The sequence below is a fragment of the Equus asinus genome, chromosome 11 (assembly GCF_041296235.1).
Source record: "Equus asinus isolate D_3611 breed Donkey chromosome 11, EquAss-T2T_v2, whole genome shotgun sequence".
Lineage (NCBI taxonomy): Eukaryota > Metazoa > Chordata > Mammalia > Perissodactyla > Equidae > Equus > Equus asinus.
In genome coordinates, this window is record NC_091800.1 from 30,228,827 (window position 1) to 30,243,202 (window position 14,376).

Here is a 14,376-nt window from a genome sequence, read left to right on the forward strand (position 1 = left end):
TGAGGCTCTGTCCAGGTGCCTCCGAATCCCTCACTGGGGTTCTGTGAGAGAAGGCCAAGTAGGGGCCCAGGCCTCTCATCTTCACTGGCCTGTAAAGTCCTATCCCCACCCTACAGGGTCAGTGGAGATTACATGGGAGCTGGAACGCCCATTCCCATCCAGCAGTAACAAGGAGCCCTCTTCCCCAGGTGTTGAGAGAGGCCCAGTGGGGAGCCTGGATTTCCACCTCCACCTGGCATAGCAAGGTGCCCCTCCCCCAGCTACCTCCTGCCAGAACAGTCAGAAAAAGCCAGTTAGAAACAGAAGGTTTAAATAAGATCCAGAGTCTTAAAAAGATTTGATATACAGCTCTCTATTCATTTCCTGTGGCTGCTACAACGAATTACCACAGACTGGATGGCTTAAAACAACAGACATTTCTCGTCTCACTGTTCTGAAGGCGAGAGGTCACAAATAGAGGTGCTGGCCTGGCAGTTCTCCCTCTGGATGCGTTAGCAGGTACTCTGTTCGTTGCCTCTTCCAGCGTCTGGTGTCAGTTGGCATTCTTTGACTTGTGGCCACATCACTCCAATCTCTGCCTCCGTGGTCACATCTCCTGCTCCTTTTCTGTCTATCTCCTCTGTGTGTCTCTTAGCAGGATACTTGTTATTGAATTTAGGTCCTACCTGGATAATCCGGGATGATCTCCTCATCTCAGGATCCTTAACTTAATTACATCTACAGACACGTTTACTTTTTTTCTTTTTTTCCCCTAAATATTGGCACCTGAGCTCACAACTGTTGCCAATCTTTTTTTTTGCTTTTCCTGCTTTATCTCCCCAAATCCTGCCCCCCTCCCCAGTACATAGTTGTATATCTTAGTTGTGGGTCCTTCTAGCTGTGGCATGTGGGACGCCTCCTCAATGTGGCCTGATGAGTGGTGCCGTGTCTGCGCCCAGGATCCGAACCCGTGAAACCTGGGCCGCTGAAGCGAAGCGTGTGAACTTAACCACGGGGCCGGCCCCCAGCACTTTTTCCAAAGATAGTCACATTCACTCATTCCAGAGATCACGACATGGACATACCCTTTGGGGAACTGCCACTGAACCTATTATAAGGTTTAACTCAAGCGTATCAAAATCTCAGCCGTACTTTTTGTAGACATAGACAAGATTATTCTAAAGTTTATATGGAAAAGCAAAGAAATTAGAATAGCTAGAAAAATGTTTAAAAAGAAGAATAAAATGAAAGGAATCAGTTTATTGGATTTCAAGACTTACTATACAGCTACAGTAATCAAGATTATGTGATATCGCGGGAGGGATAGACCCATGGATCAACAGAACACAACAGAGAACCTAGTGACGGACCCACACCAATATGACATACTGGTTTTCGGCAAAAGGTAGAAAAAGAAGGGGGAAAAAAGAAAAAATGGTTCTGGAACAATTGGACATCCATAGGCAAATATATGAAACTCAACCTAAGTCTTACAATTTATACAAAATTAACCCAAAATGGATCATGAACTTAAATGTAAAGTGCATAATTATAAAACAGCTGGAATAAAACAGGAGAATATCTTCAGGATCCAAGGCAAAGAGTTATTAGACTTGACACCAAAAGTACAATCTATAAAAGAAAAATTAGAAATTAGAAATTTAAAGACTTTGCTCTGTAAAAGACCCTGTTAGGAGGAAGAAAAGACAAGATACATAGTGCGAGAAAATATTTGCAAGATGCATATCTGACAAAAAGGCTAGCATCTAGTACACACAAAGATCATTCAAAACCGAACAATGAGGGGCTGGCCCCGTGGCGGAGTGGTTAAGTTCGCGCACTCCGCTACAGGCGGTTCACTGTTTCGTTGGTTCGAATCCTGGGCGCGGACATGGCACTGCTCATCAAACCACGCTGAGGCAGCGTCCCACATGCCACAACTAGAAGGACCCACAACGAAGAATATACAACTATGTATTGGGGGGGCTTTGGGGAGAAAAAGGAAAAAAATAAAATCTTTAAAAAAAAAAACAAAAAAAACCGAACAATGAGAAAAATAAACAATCCAGTTAGAAAATGGGCAAGAGATATGAAGAGAGATTTCACCAGGGAAAATATACAAACAGCAATAAGCACATGAAGAGATATTCAATATTACTAGCAATCAGGGAAATGAAAATGATAACCACAGTGAGAAATCACTACTCACACATCAGAATGGCTAAAATAAAAAATAGTGACAATCACCAAACGTTGGTGAGGATGTGGAGAAACTGGATGACTCATACATTGCCAGGGTGAGTGTGAAATCGTACAGCCACTCTGGAAAACAGTTTGGCAATTTCTTAAAAAACTAAACATGCAGCTACCACATGATGTAGCAGTTGCACTCCTAGGCATTTATCCTAGAGAAACGAAGACTTAGGTTCACACAAAAACCTGCACGTGCATGTTTATAGCAGCTTTATTTGCAGTAGTCAAAAACTGGGAACAACCCAGATGTCCTTCAGAGCATGAATGGCTAAACAAACTGCCATATATCCCTACCAGGGAATACTACTCAGCAATAAAAAGGAACAAACTATCCATACATCCAACAACCTGGATGAATCTCCAGAGAATTCTGCTGAATGAAAAAGCCACTCCTGAAAGGTTATGTACTGTATGATGCCATTTATATAACATTCTTGAAATGACAAAGTTATAGAAATGGAGAACAGATTAGTGGTTGCCAGGGGTTAAGGGGAGGGCGGGAGGGAAGTGGGTGTGGCTATAAAAGGGCAACATGAAGGATCCTCGTGATGATGGAAATGTTCCATATCTTGACTGTATAAAAGCCAATAGCCTGGTTGTGATATTGTACTAGAGTTTTGCAAGATGTTACCATTGGAGGAAATGGGGTAAAGGGTAAAGGAGATCTCTCTTTATTATTTCTTAGAATTACATGTGAATCTACAATTGTTTCAAAAAGTTTAACTAAAAAATCTGAAACAAGGGCTGGCCTGGTGGCGCAGCAGTTAAGTGCGCACGTTCTGCTTTGGCAGCCCGGGGTTCATCAGTTCAGATCCCGGGTGCAGATATGGCACCGACTGGCAAGCCATGCTGTGGTAGGCATCCCACATATAAAGTAGAGGAAGACGGGCATGGATGTTAGCTCAGGGCCAGTCCTCCTCAGAAAAAAAGAGGAGGATTGGCAGATGTTAGCTCGGGGCTAATCTTCCTCAGGAAAAAAAAATCTGAAACAAACTAAAAAAATATGGTTTTGGATTATCTTTATAATTAAAAATAAAAAATATTGAACATAAATTATAGGAGGTTAATATTATTATTGTAACATGATCTTTACATAATCAGTAAGAACAGACAACTTGATAGAAAAATAAAAGCAACAAACAAGCAATTCTCAGACTAAGAAATGCAAACGGTCAATAGGTTGTGTGACCATGAGTTCCATTTGCTTCCCTTCTGGTTAGTATCCCTTTCACTCGCCAGATTGGGCACTGGCCCAGTGGCATAATGGTTAAGTTTGTGCACCCTGCTTTGGTGGCCCAGGGTTCGCAGGTTTGGACCCTGGGCGTGGATCTATGCACCACTCATCAAGCCATGCTGTGGTGGTGTCCCACATAGAAGAACTAGAAGGACATACAAGTATATACTGGGGCTTTGGGGAGAGAAAAAAAAGAGACGAAGATTGGCAACAGATATTCGCTCAGGGCCAAACTTCCTCATCAAAAAAAACCCCCAAAAACAAAAAACACTACAGATTGGATAATAAGTTATATGATCATCTTATTAGTAAACTAATAAAAAGATTTTCACCTTCACAAGTAGGGAGAAAAATATGAATAAACAAGCTATTGTTTTCTCCTATCAGCTATAAAAGTTTGCTAATACTCACTGTTAGCAAAGTTGTGGGAAAGATGTATCTTATGTTCTGCTGGTGAGAGTATAAACTGATTCAAGTTTTCTGGAGGGTGATTTATCAACATATATTAAAAACCTTTACAAAGTATATTCTCATGAACAGCAATTCCACTTCTAGAAAATTAGACAAGTACACAAAGATGTATATTGAAGTATTTTCATTGAAATGTTGTATATACACTGAAAACAATCCAAATGGCAAATGTTTGTTAATACATAAATAATGGTACATACATACATGTACATATGATGGGATATTATGTAGCCATTTATATATGCATATAACAAGATATTAATATTAGCATATCTTGGTAAATGATACTTGTTATTGTGCTTATTTTCTTATGTATACTATTCTGTGTTTTCTAAATTATTTTCAAAAGTCATATACTATTTTTATAAACATAATGCAGCAAATCTATTTTAAAAGGATCCTAAGAAAATTACACCTAGAAGATAAAGGTAGCCTTAAGGAGATTAAGTGAAGCAAGAAAAATGCAGTGTCACTTAGGAAATTGGTCTCTACAAGATGTGGGAATTGATTCTAGCATCTAAGAATATGGTTAAGACTGGGTCTCGTCACCCTGAAAAATATGGTCACCTTGCTGTTCTGTTTCTGACTGCAGTGTTGAATGCAGTGGTTGCATTCAAAATTAGAACAAATGAGCTAGGTACTTTACAAACTATAAAATGCTATGAAAATGTTGGTTATCATTCTCATCACAAGTGACCACTCCATGCTGCTGAGACTGGATTGAAGGATAGTTCTGCAACACCAATGAGCCAACTGGATCCATGTTGCTCATGAATGGGGCACTTGGGCATTCAGTTCACATTCAGCCCTTTGGCCATCCTTGGGCTCTGTCCTCTGCTGTCACATGGTGTAGTGCCCAGAGCAAAGGTTTGGACATCATAAGATATGGGTTCAAATTCTGACAGATCATTCACCACCTTAGAAAATCTGGGCAAATTGCTGTAATTACTCTAGCTGCTTCCTCCATTTGGAAATGAAGAAAACAATAATCCTCATGTCCTGGGAGTGTCCTGAGGCTGCAATGAAATGCGGTATGTTAAAGTGCTTTGTAAATGCAATATTCTGCAAAGCTCAGTTATGTGTATTAGAGAGGCAGTATTGCTAAGAAAAAGGCATGGGGATTCTAGTTTGAACCCAGAGTGGCCACCTGTAGTCATGTGAACTCAGCAAGTTACTTAAACTCTTTAAACTTTTGTTTCCTCATCTAAAAAATAAGACTTAAAACTTCCTCATAGTGTTTTAAATGAAAATTAAGTGAGATAGTGAGGTAGGGAAGGAAAGTGAGATTTATAGAGCATCTGCTATGTGTCAGACACAAACTAGGTGCTTATATATGATAGTAAATAAACAAATACTTCCCTCCAAATTACCCTTTGATGTAGAGAGCTTTGCCTTACATTCAGGTCCTTACAATGTTTCTTCTATTATGGGATGTTCACTCAGTTATTTTATTTGTGAAAAACAAAGTACCGTTTGAAAAAGACACACTAGACCAAAATGACTCAATGGATGCTGGTTTTGGACGCATAAGAGTCATCTGACGGAATCCATGAAACAGGAGGCATGAGCACCGAATCAGGAAGCAACATTCCAGGGTGGTTAAACAGCACAAGAGGTGCCCCATTGTGAGTCAGCCTCCGCAGAGGGGGTTATCCAGTACTCCCCATATCTTTAGTGAAATCATTTCTTTGGTATGATGAATAGCATGACAACTGGTGATCGGATAGGAATATTGTAGGCTCTACCCCCTTTCATGGATAAGACATAAGGTGACAGATCTGTGTCTGCCACCAGCCCCTTGGTCGTCTGTCCTTTCCTTCACTGAAGATCCTGTTGCCTAACCCAACCCAGAACTGCCCAGTGCTCTCCTAAGAGTATCACTGGGTCTGCCCCAGTGCCTGCCTTCCATGCACCACACCCGCTGGGATGCTGGCACCAGTGTGGGTCTTCCCCAAAGTACGGAATGAGTTCAATGGCTGTTTTTGTGGTTCCTTGCCAATACAGGTCTGTATGCCTGGTGGGGTTCAGTCCAACATTTCTGAGGTTATGGGAGAGGGGATTCATAGTTCCCCATGTGTCTCTCACTACAAGAGGCTACCAATAGTTACCAAAAGAACCTGATGTTTTCTGAATGGCCAAATTTGCTCAAGTCAGAAGGCAATGTTGTCTGTCTCTGCCCCAGACCATAAACTCCTTTAAGGTAGGGACTATGTCATTGTTGTTAGCCTCTTCAAATGCCTAGTATAGCGCCTCCTACAAGAGTAAAAATAGGAAGCAGACACATTTAGTGACTAAAAGGATTGAATTTGGAATAAAACTTCCAGTGTTCAAATCCTGGCTCTTGCATACAGTGAGAAACTTTGGGGAAATTACTTAAGCTTACTGTGCCTCAGTTTCCTCTTCTGTAAAACAGAAAGGATGACAATAGTACCCACTCCATAGAACTCTTGTGCAGATTAAATTAATAGATATGAAGAGCTTGGAACAGTACTTGACTTCCAATAAACATTCGCTATCCTCATTAAGTAGGTGAAAAATGTTTGTTATGTAAATTAGTAGAAGTAGTATAGGGTTCTGGTAATTGCATGAGAGGTCTGTCCAGGCCAGCTCTTATTGCACAATCAGTTGCCATAAATCTACTACTGGTTCCGAGAAATGTATCCCTGTCAATGAATCCACCTACACCACACACTAAGCCACCCTGGCAGCGTTGGAGGCAGCACAAGCCAGCAGGACGCTTTCTGAGAAGGCCGCCTGGGATCCAGTCCCAACTCATTCCTAATGGGTCCTATTTTTTCCACATTAAGTGACCTCTCCATCAGGATGTTGATTATGACAATTGGTAGACATTCTCCTTTGTTCTATTCCATCTCATTACTTTACGCTCCTCCTTTCTCCCAACTATGCTAAGTGATTTCCACAGGGTGAACTGGAATGAGAACAGGGTACGAGTCAACTCCTGGAAAATAATGGCTTTTCCCATCAGAGTTGGGTTTGGCAATTGTTCTGTGGTTAGGCTAACATGTGTAGTACTTATACTGTTTGCAGCATCACATGAACTTCCTCACGCACGCCCAGAGGCATCAGCACACTTGTACAGATCTACATGGGGTGGCACACACACTCTGTGTTCATGTACACATGTTCACAGCCCCCGATTTCCAAACGTATCCTGAAAGGACCTGGCATAAGGAGAGAAGGGGAAAATGCAATCCACTTGAATCCTCTCATCATCTTTGCTTCCTACTTGTTTTGAAGAACTGGGGCCCCTCTACTCACGTTTATTCTCTTTCTGTCTCCCCACTTGGCTCCCATTCTTTCCTCCTCCACCCTGGGGGGTCTCCAACTGTTCATATAAGGCCAGGTGTGTGAATGTCTGCTTTGCTTAAGGTGATGACTCTTTCTAAACACAACCTCACAGGCCCTTTTTGTCCAATCAGGAGGAAGTCAGGACATTGTCCTCCCACACTGACCATCCTCCCCGCTGGCCCTTGGGCTGCAGTGGTGAGGACAGTCACAGGGAAAGGAGCATTCCAGACTTGAGGGCTGAGATTTCATCTTCCCAGGACTGACTTCTTTACTTTGGTTGCTATGTATCCTAGGAGACTGTGTTCCTGGGATCCCTAAGTATTTAAAAGCTACTGCCTCCCACATCCTTGAGATGGTCACACTTACTAAGCAAATCCCTGACTTCAGTTCACATCAAACACCCTGTAGCTGAAGGCTTGTCTCCTATGCCAAGAGAGCAAATATGAAAGGGGGGGGGGTGTCTACCAGGAGGAGGAAAGATCTCTTTCCTTCTTCTCCAAGATGGTGAAAACACAGCCCTACCCCTCGCTATTTATAGTTAGTGTCTATGGCCACCTAGGTGTGTCTCTATAAATAGAACTTTCCAGAAAAATCTTCTGAGTAAATCTTCTTATCAGTCCCCTAAATAGTGTTGACTGACAGGGAGAGGCAAGCTGTGTTAGCTTTCCACTAGCAAGCAAAAGGCATGGCTGATAAATTTCAACAAGTGAGATGTTAATGAGGTTGAGTAGGGAAACTCCTGGCCAGAGAGGGATGAAAGAGAAACGTTGTTTAAGAAAGAGTTTACCTGGCACCTGTGTTTTTTTCTCCACTAATTATGCACTGGCTTCAGCAACGAGAGTAGATAACGCAGGTAAAACATGCTTGTATTCTGGTTGTCAAGGAGACGGGGGATGTGTTTGTTAGCTCAATGTACAGTCCAACTTAATAAGCACAGCCCACTGTTTAGATTTCTGGACCTTTACCAAATCTTTGCATCTCTGTCCCAGTGCTATATTGAGTTCAGTGATCTATGGCATCTACTCTTCTTTTCATGTTTCTCTTCTTCCTACCACCCCCTCAGTCTGTGAAACTGCTGACATAAAATGAAATCCCTTGTGGCAAGGGAGTTTCAGCCAGTGGGAGACTCTGCCTTATGTCGGCAAACCCTTAGAATGACAGTGCTAGGCAAGGAGGACATCCAAAGGCCAACTCCCAGCACCCACTCCTCGGGACTGTCAGGAAAACAGAGACTTCCTCAGCCCTCTAACTAGGTGGTTCAAAGGACAGGTGACTGAGTGGAGAAATGTGATTTTAGAAGGCTGGAGCGAATGGGGCATGGAGCCAGAGAAGAATATGCTGGACCTGAGAGCAGGGAAGCTGAACCATAGATGTGGACACGTTTCCATGTCAACCAAGTGTCTTGGATCCATGTGATAGAATGACAGAGTTTTCCTGGCAGAACGGTGGGGAGGCTTGTGGGACCAACTAATCCAGGATGAGCCTTGCTGGATATTCTGTTTTTCCTGGGACCATCTCTTGTGAGCCTGTTTCTCTTTAGTCGACTGGTAAATCATTACGAAGCCACGAGTGGTCTACATGCGAATGTTCCCTAGGCTTCTTTAGCCGTGGACGCAAATGAGACTGTCAACCCTTAGGATCAATTTTTTTTGGCTCAGCTCTGTCGTCCATAGGACCTCAGTCCTTCTTTCACAGTCCCGGCTCCCTCTAACATCTCTGAGTCTGAGACGGTGTATTATATGCTCCATAATCAGTTCAGATGTATGGAAACAGCATCCTGTCTTTTGTAAGCTGCTCTTTTAGGGGGTCCCCCACAAAGTTGGTGGACTACAGAAGTTGAGTAGATCAAACGTGAGTTACATATGATCCTTTCTCTTCAAGGAATGCACCCCCTACCACCAAAGGAGATAGTTAGGGTGGAGTCCAACAAAAGCCGTCCATGCCTTTCACTTACATTGTTTTTCCTCTCTGGGACAGATTCTCCCTGAGAGTAGGCACACCATCCTTCCTGTAAGTTTGCATCCTTTTATCCTCTCCTCCTCCATTATAGTTCACCAGGTGAAAAGGGAAAGCTCAAAGAAATATCTTTTGCAGATGAATGGATCAAAAAGTACAGATAAATGTAAAATAATTTGCCTACATACATGAGGAGGAGGGCCTGAGGGGAGTAAATGAAGGGGCAGGCATAGAAAGCGCCCTGGGAGAGGTGAGTGGAACCAGGAGAGAGCTGACAGATGAAATTACTGGAGATGTGGGAGGAGGACATCCTATGTGCTTCCATAGCAACCCGGCTTCCCTCTGAATTGCCTACCACAATTATAGTGCCTTGTAATTGCTCTTTCAGCCGTCTCTCCACTAATCTATGAGCTTCAGAGACTGAAGCTTTAATCTCTGTATTCCCAGAACCCAGCTCAGTTCCTGATATAGAACAGGTGTTCAGAACACAGCAGAAAGGCTTGGGCAAAGATCTGGAGGCAAAACAGGCAAATTATTGGCCAGGGGCAGTTAACAAAATTGCTTGGTTTAAAATGGTAGATATGGGTAGAGAGAGGACTCTTGTAAGGGAGGGCAATACCTTAATAGTTATCCTTGAGTACTAAGATTTTAGTTAACAGTGAGTCAGAAGCTGAAATCATTCCTTAAGTGTGGCTCCAACAACAGGGCTTGAGAACTAATCGTCAGAAGTTGTGTTTAGAATGGCCGGGGTGGAGGGAGAGAAGGACAGAGGCAGTGGGCTGAGGGACCCACCAAGAAGCTGTTGTAGGTAGTCAGCATGAGACCAGGAAGGTAGGAGCTGAAGGAGCGTTTGTACGAATAAAAGGGCGGAGCAGAGGAGGAGGTTCAATGAGCAGGAATTAGGCTGGACTGTACGAAAGATTGATAGGTGTGGATTCATTCATTTGTTTCTTTGTCTGTTTATTCATAAATTTGTAAATTCATGTGTGCTTTATCATCTTGGGTTGTGCCGGTGTCCTTGCTAAGTGCTGTTCTCTGTTGGCTGTCAGCAGCAGCTTCAGGGCAGACCACAGCCAGAGGGTGAGTGTGTAGCACAGTGCAGACTCTGGCTTCGGTCTCCGCTGGTTCGTGTCCTGATTCTGCCTTCGTGGTTCTTGGCAATTTATTTAAATACTCTAAATCGCACTTCCTCATCCATGATAATGACCTACCTCACGAGTTACTGTGAGGATTGTCTGGGATTAATGCACAGAGCTAACAAAGGCTGGTTATCATATGATACATGAATATTTCTTAAGCACCTGCCTATGTGTTAGGCACTTTGATGTTAGGATACCAAGACAGATAAGACCCCATTTTGTCCTCAAGCACCTGAAAGACAACTTTGGGGAGTAGGGAAATTTGTAAACTGTGCTGCATAATATAATGTGGTAAACAGATCTAACAGAAGGATGATGTTAGTGCCATGGAATTCAGACAGAGAGATTAATGGGGCCTGGGGAGTTAAGAGAGATGCCACAAAGGAAACAGTAATTGAACTGGGCTTTGAAAAGGAGTAGAAATCTGGAAGATGAGAGGAGGGAGGAAGAAAAAGAATTTCAGATAAAAGGAACAAATATGCAAAAGGACAAAGGCTAATGAGACACCTCCCTTGCAGGGTTATTGTAGGATGGACTGAGGCACACCATATGCATGGTTGAGGGCCTGCAAGGTGTACAGTAAGCTCTCAACAAACACTGGTTTTCTCCCCGCCTTTGCTGAATCCCAGCTCTGTCTTCTGTAGATAACTTGTAGCTCAAACCAAGAAAATGGAGGAAGATCTCAGAAAAGAGAGGAGAAAGAAGGCAGGGGTCATAAGATCAAGACTTTTATCACCATAGTTAATGAGTGAATGAGGACGGAGTAAAGGAAGCATCTGCAAAGGAGGCTGACAGAGGTCACTCTGGGTAAAAGGAGCAGAAACAAGAGGGTTCGTGTCACATAAGCTTAGGAAGGAAGTCTTAAGAATCAGTTTGGTCAGTTACGTCAAATGTAATAAAAGGTCCAACGGAAGGACATTGCCAGGACTGCTTCTAGTGGCCCTCAGTGTTCTCCTCAGAGGTTTCCATGGTAACAGTGGTAGCCACTGTGAGGGGCTCACTCTCCAGTGTTTGGCCACAGCTCTGGCAACATTTCTTCTTCCCTCAGCATCCCTATTGCCCTCTGCACGCACACCCCACAGGTCCACGGTGTAGGCAGACCTCAGAGAGGTGGGAGCAAGAGGGCACACAGCTATACCCTTGAGCCAACCCACAGACCAAGCCACTCTCCCTGGAGAGCCCCACCCACTCAAACCCCACTGTCTTGAGGGACAGCTGCCTGCCAACCCAGAGGCAGTCTCACGAAGGTATTTGGTAAAACCGAAATAAAGCAAAACAATCTCCCCATGTTATTGTTGCAGCTGGGATTGGTCTTCAAACTATCTGCTGATGCAATTCTCCCAGGCAACATTAAAGGACTCAGACCTCAAATATTTAATGACAAATAAATATAGTTTTCAAGATAAAGTCCTACAAGACTGGGTCATTCACAAATGCCCTGGTAAGTAATGAGACCGCATTAAACTCCTACAACGTCCATCTATTCTAGCACCTATAACACAACACAGGGAGCTTATACTTCCTAAAAACTACAGTTTAGTAGGTCTGCCTTTGCTTGAATCATTTGCCAATGGGTCAGGATATGGGTTCCCTTTATTTATAGCTGAAACCCTGTAGAGTGGAATAAAACAGACACGACTCCTGAAATACAGTAACATGATGGAGAAAGCAAACAAAATGGAAAGAGATTTCCCATTTTCTTGATCTTCTTCTTTGCTCTCCAAATTGCCTCATATTTTCTAAAACTTAGTGAATTGAATCTGAAGAACTACTCTAAGATAGCAGTGTAAACTCATATGTTAATGTTTAATTCACCTTGGGTTGATCAGTTCTTTAAAAGTCTGAACAAAATGGACTTAAAGATAAAAATGGAAGGACATCTTAATATAATTTTGGTGGAGAAATAAGGGCAAAAGCAAGTGGTTAAGGAAGAAGTAGGTTGTAAGGAAAACAAGCCATAGCTAAGGGATTAGAGCAGGGAAAGCTGAAGTCTAGGCTTGTGTAAGAGAAGCTCTTGCCTTTTCATCAGGAACTTGGCTTTTCTCACTGTGGTTCTCATTCTGCTAAATTTTCCTCACTCCATGCCCAATAATCACCAAACTAATCTAGCAAATGCTAATTGCAAAGTAGAATACTTAGCACATGGGAGTATAGAAAGAAGAATGATACTCCAAAACCTTCTTCATCTTCGCCTATCTCAGAGACCTTCCTCTGACCCCTAGACCAGGTGAGGACCCCCATTATGTGCTTGCCCAACAGCTCAAGTGTCTCCTTCACAACAGCCATTGCTCTTGCGTATATTTGATTAATATCTGTCTCCCCACATATTGTAAGCTCCAAGAGGACAGGGACTCTTGGTGAACTGATCCCACCTGTATCTGGAGCATCTAGTATAGAGCCGACAGAGAGGAGGTCTTCAATACATAATGAATGAATGAATGAGCAAGGAATGGAAGAATAAATATCATTTCTAAACCATTGACATTATTAATTATTCTCTCTCCTGGAACAGCAATGGAAGGCTGTCATTCAAATATCAGCTCACTCTCCCCTCCTCTCTCCTCTCTTTTTCTTTTCTTCTTTCTGTTTCTCCTCTTACCACCACATGCCTCACTCCTCACCCCTCCCAGCAGCCCCTCAAATACTAAAATGACTACATCATCAACGACTACTAAATGCGCTGTGAGTGTCTGGGTCCTGGAGGAGGTGGTGGTATCCACACGGGCTGTAAGAGCACAGCCCACGTCCTCTGCTATGCTGCATGGTGTTTTTATGTAACACGAACATGTCGATTGGCATGTTCTCAGTTTGGAAAGATAAGCAATGTCTTGTTGTGGCTTTGAGTTCAGACAAATTTTTCTTAATCTTTGAAGATGATGAGTCTTATAAGCAAAGCAAGTCAAAATGAGCCTGGATGCTTCAAGCTGTACGCAAGGCAGGAAGAATGCTGTGCGGTGATATTGTTTAGAAAGAGACTCGGTAATTGCTGTACTGGAGAGCCGACATTTGCAGAACTCAATTGTGTGGTGTCCGACTGAGTAAGTTAGCAAAATAAAGACAGATGGCAATGGATTAACTCCAGCACGCCCACCAGACAACAGGAGCCAACACGGAGAACTGCGGAGTGCTCTAAAAAGCGCTTTCTGGGACAGTTCGCGAGTGCCTCCATTAGATGCCACCTAGTGACTCCCCAAAACATTGCATCTTGCACAACTGTGTACACTGAGGACACAGCTTAAGGGGACTGTGCCATACATTGGTTTTGTTTAATAGGAAATGAGAGAGAGAGAGAGACACCAGATCATGTGGAACTTGAAAATTTACAGTTTAATACATTAAACTGTACAGTTCACTGGGAAATAATGGTTCAATTCTGTATTCTGCCTTGCACGCTTAGAGAAAAAAAAATGAAAAGAAAAAGAAAGAAAGAAAGAAAGAAAGAAAGAAAGAAAGAAGAAAAGAAAGAAAGAAAGAAAGAAAGAAAGAAAGAAAGAAAGAAAAAGAAAGAAAGAAAGAAAGAAAGAAAGAAAGAAAGAAAGAAAGAAAGAAGAAAGGAAAGGAAGGAAGGAAGAAAGAAAGGCAAATTTTGCAAGACAGCCCAACTGTCTTTCATTCAGAAATGCATGACCCAGAGATAGATACAAGATTTAGTACAGTTTATGCATTTGGGTCCTGGCTTTATACAACTAAAACCTAGGATGGTAAATCACTTCATTTCAAGTGCCAGCCCCAGTTGACTGTCAGAGGTTCTCCCCGGGCTCAGGGTTAGGACTCTGTGGTCTCTGAGGTTGTCTGCCATGGCTGCAGGCAAGGGCACTGGTGGTACCTGAGTCTGTGTTGGACAGCTGTACATCAGGCTATGAAATCTCCTAATTTGTTTAATAGTGGGTGTTTAGCCAAGAAAAGCTTTGTAATCCTGATTGTCTGAGGGAAGAAGCTGAAATGTGAATAGACTGTATAGAAAAGGTAGTGTTTTTCCACCTAAAGGAGAAATGAAGAAGTAATACCAGCAGTTTTGTTAGGCTCTACTAGGTT

The 14,376-nt window shown here is 42.8% G+C and overlaps 1 long non-coding RNA gene across 1 annotated transcript in view; it reads left to right on the forward strand.

The window, feature by feature from the left end:
* LOC139039791 (uncharacterized) overlaps positions 1-14,376 on the forward strand; it is a 133,900-nt gene that overhangs the window by 52,234 nt on the left and 67,290 nt on the right. Inside the window, exon 3 of the long non-coding RNA XR_011492996.1 lies at positions 349-498. This is a non-coding gene — a long non-coding RNA (uncharacterized lncRNA). The remainder of the gene's footprint in view (positions 1-348; positions 499-14,376) is intronic.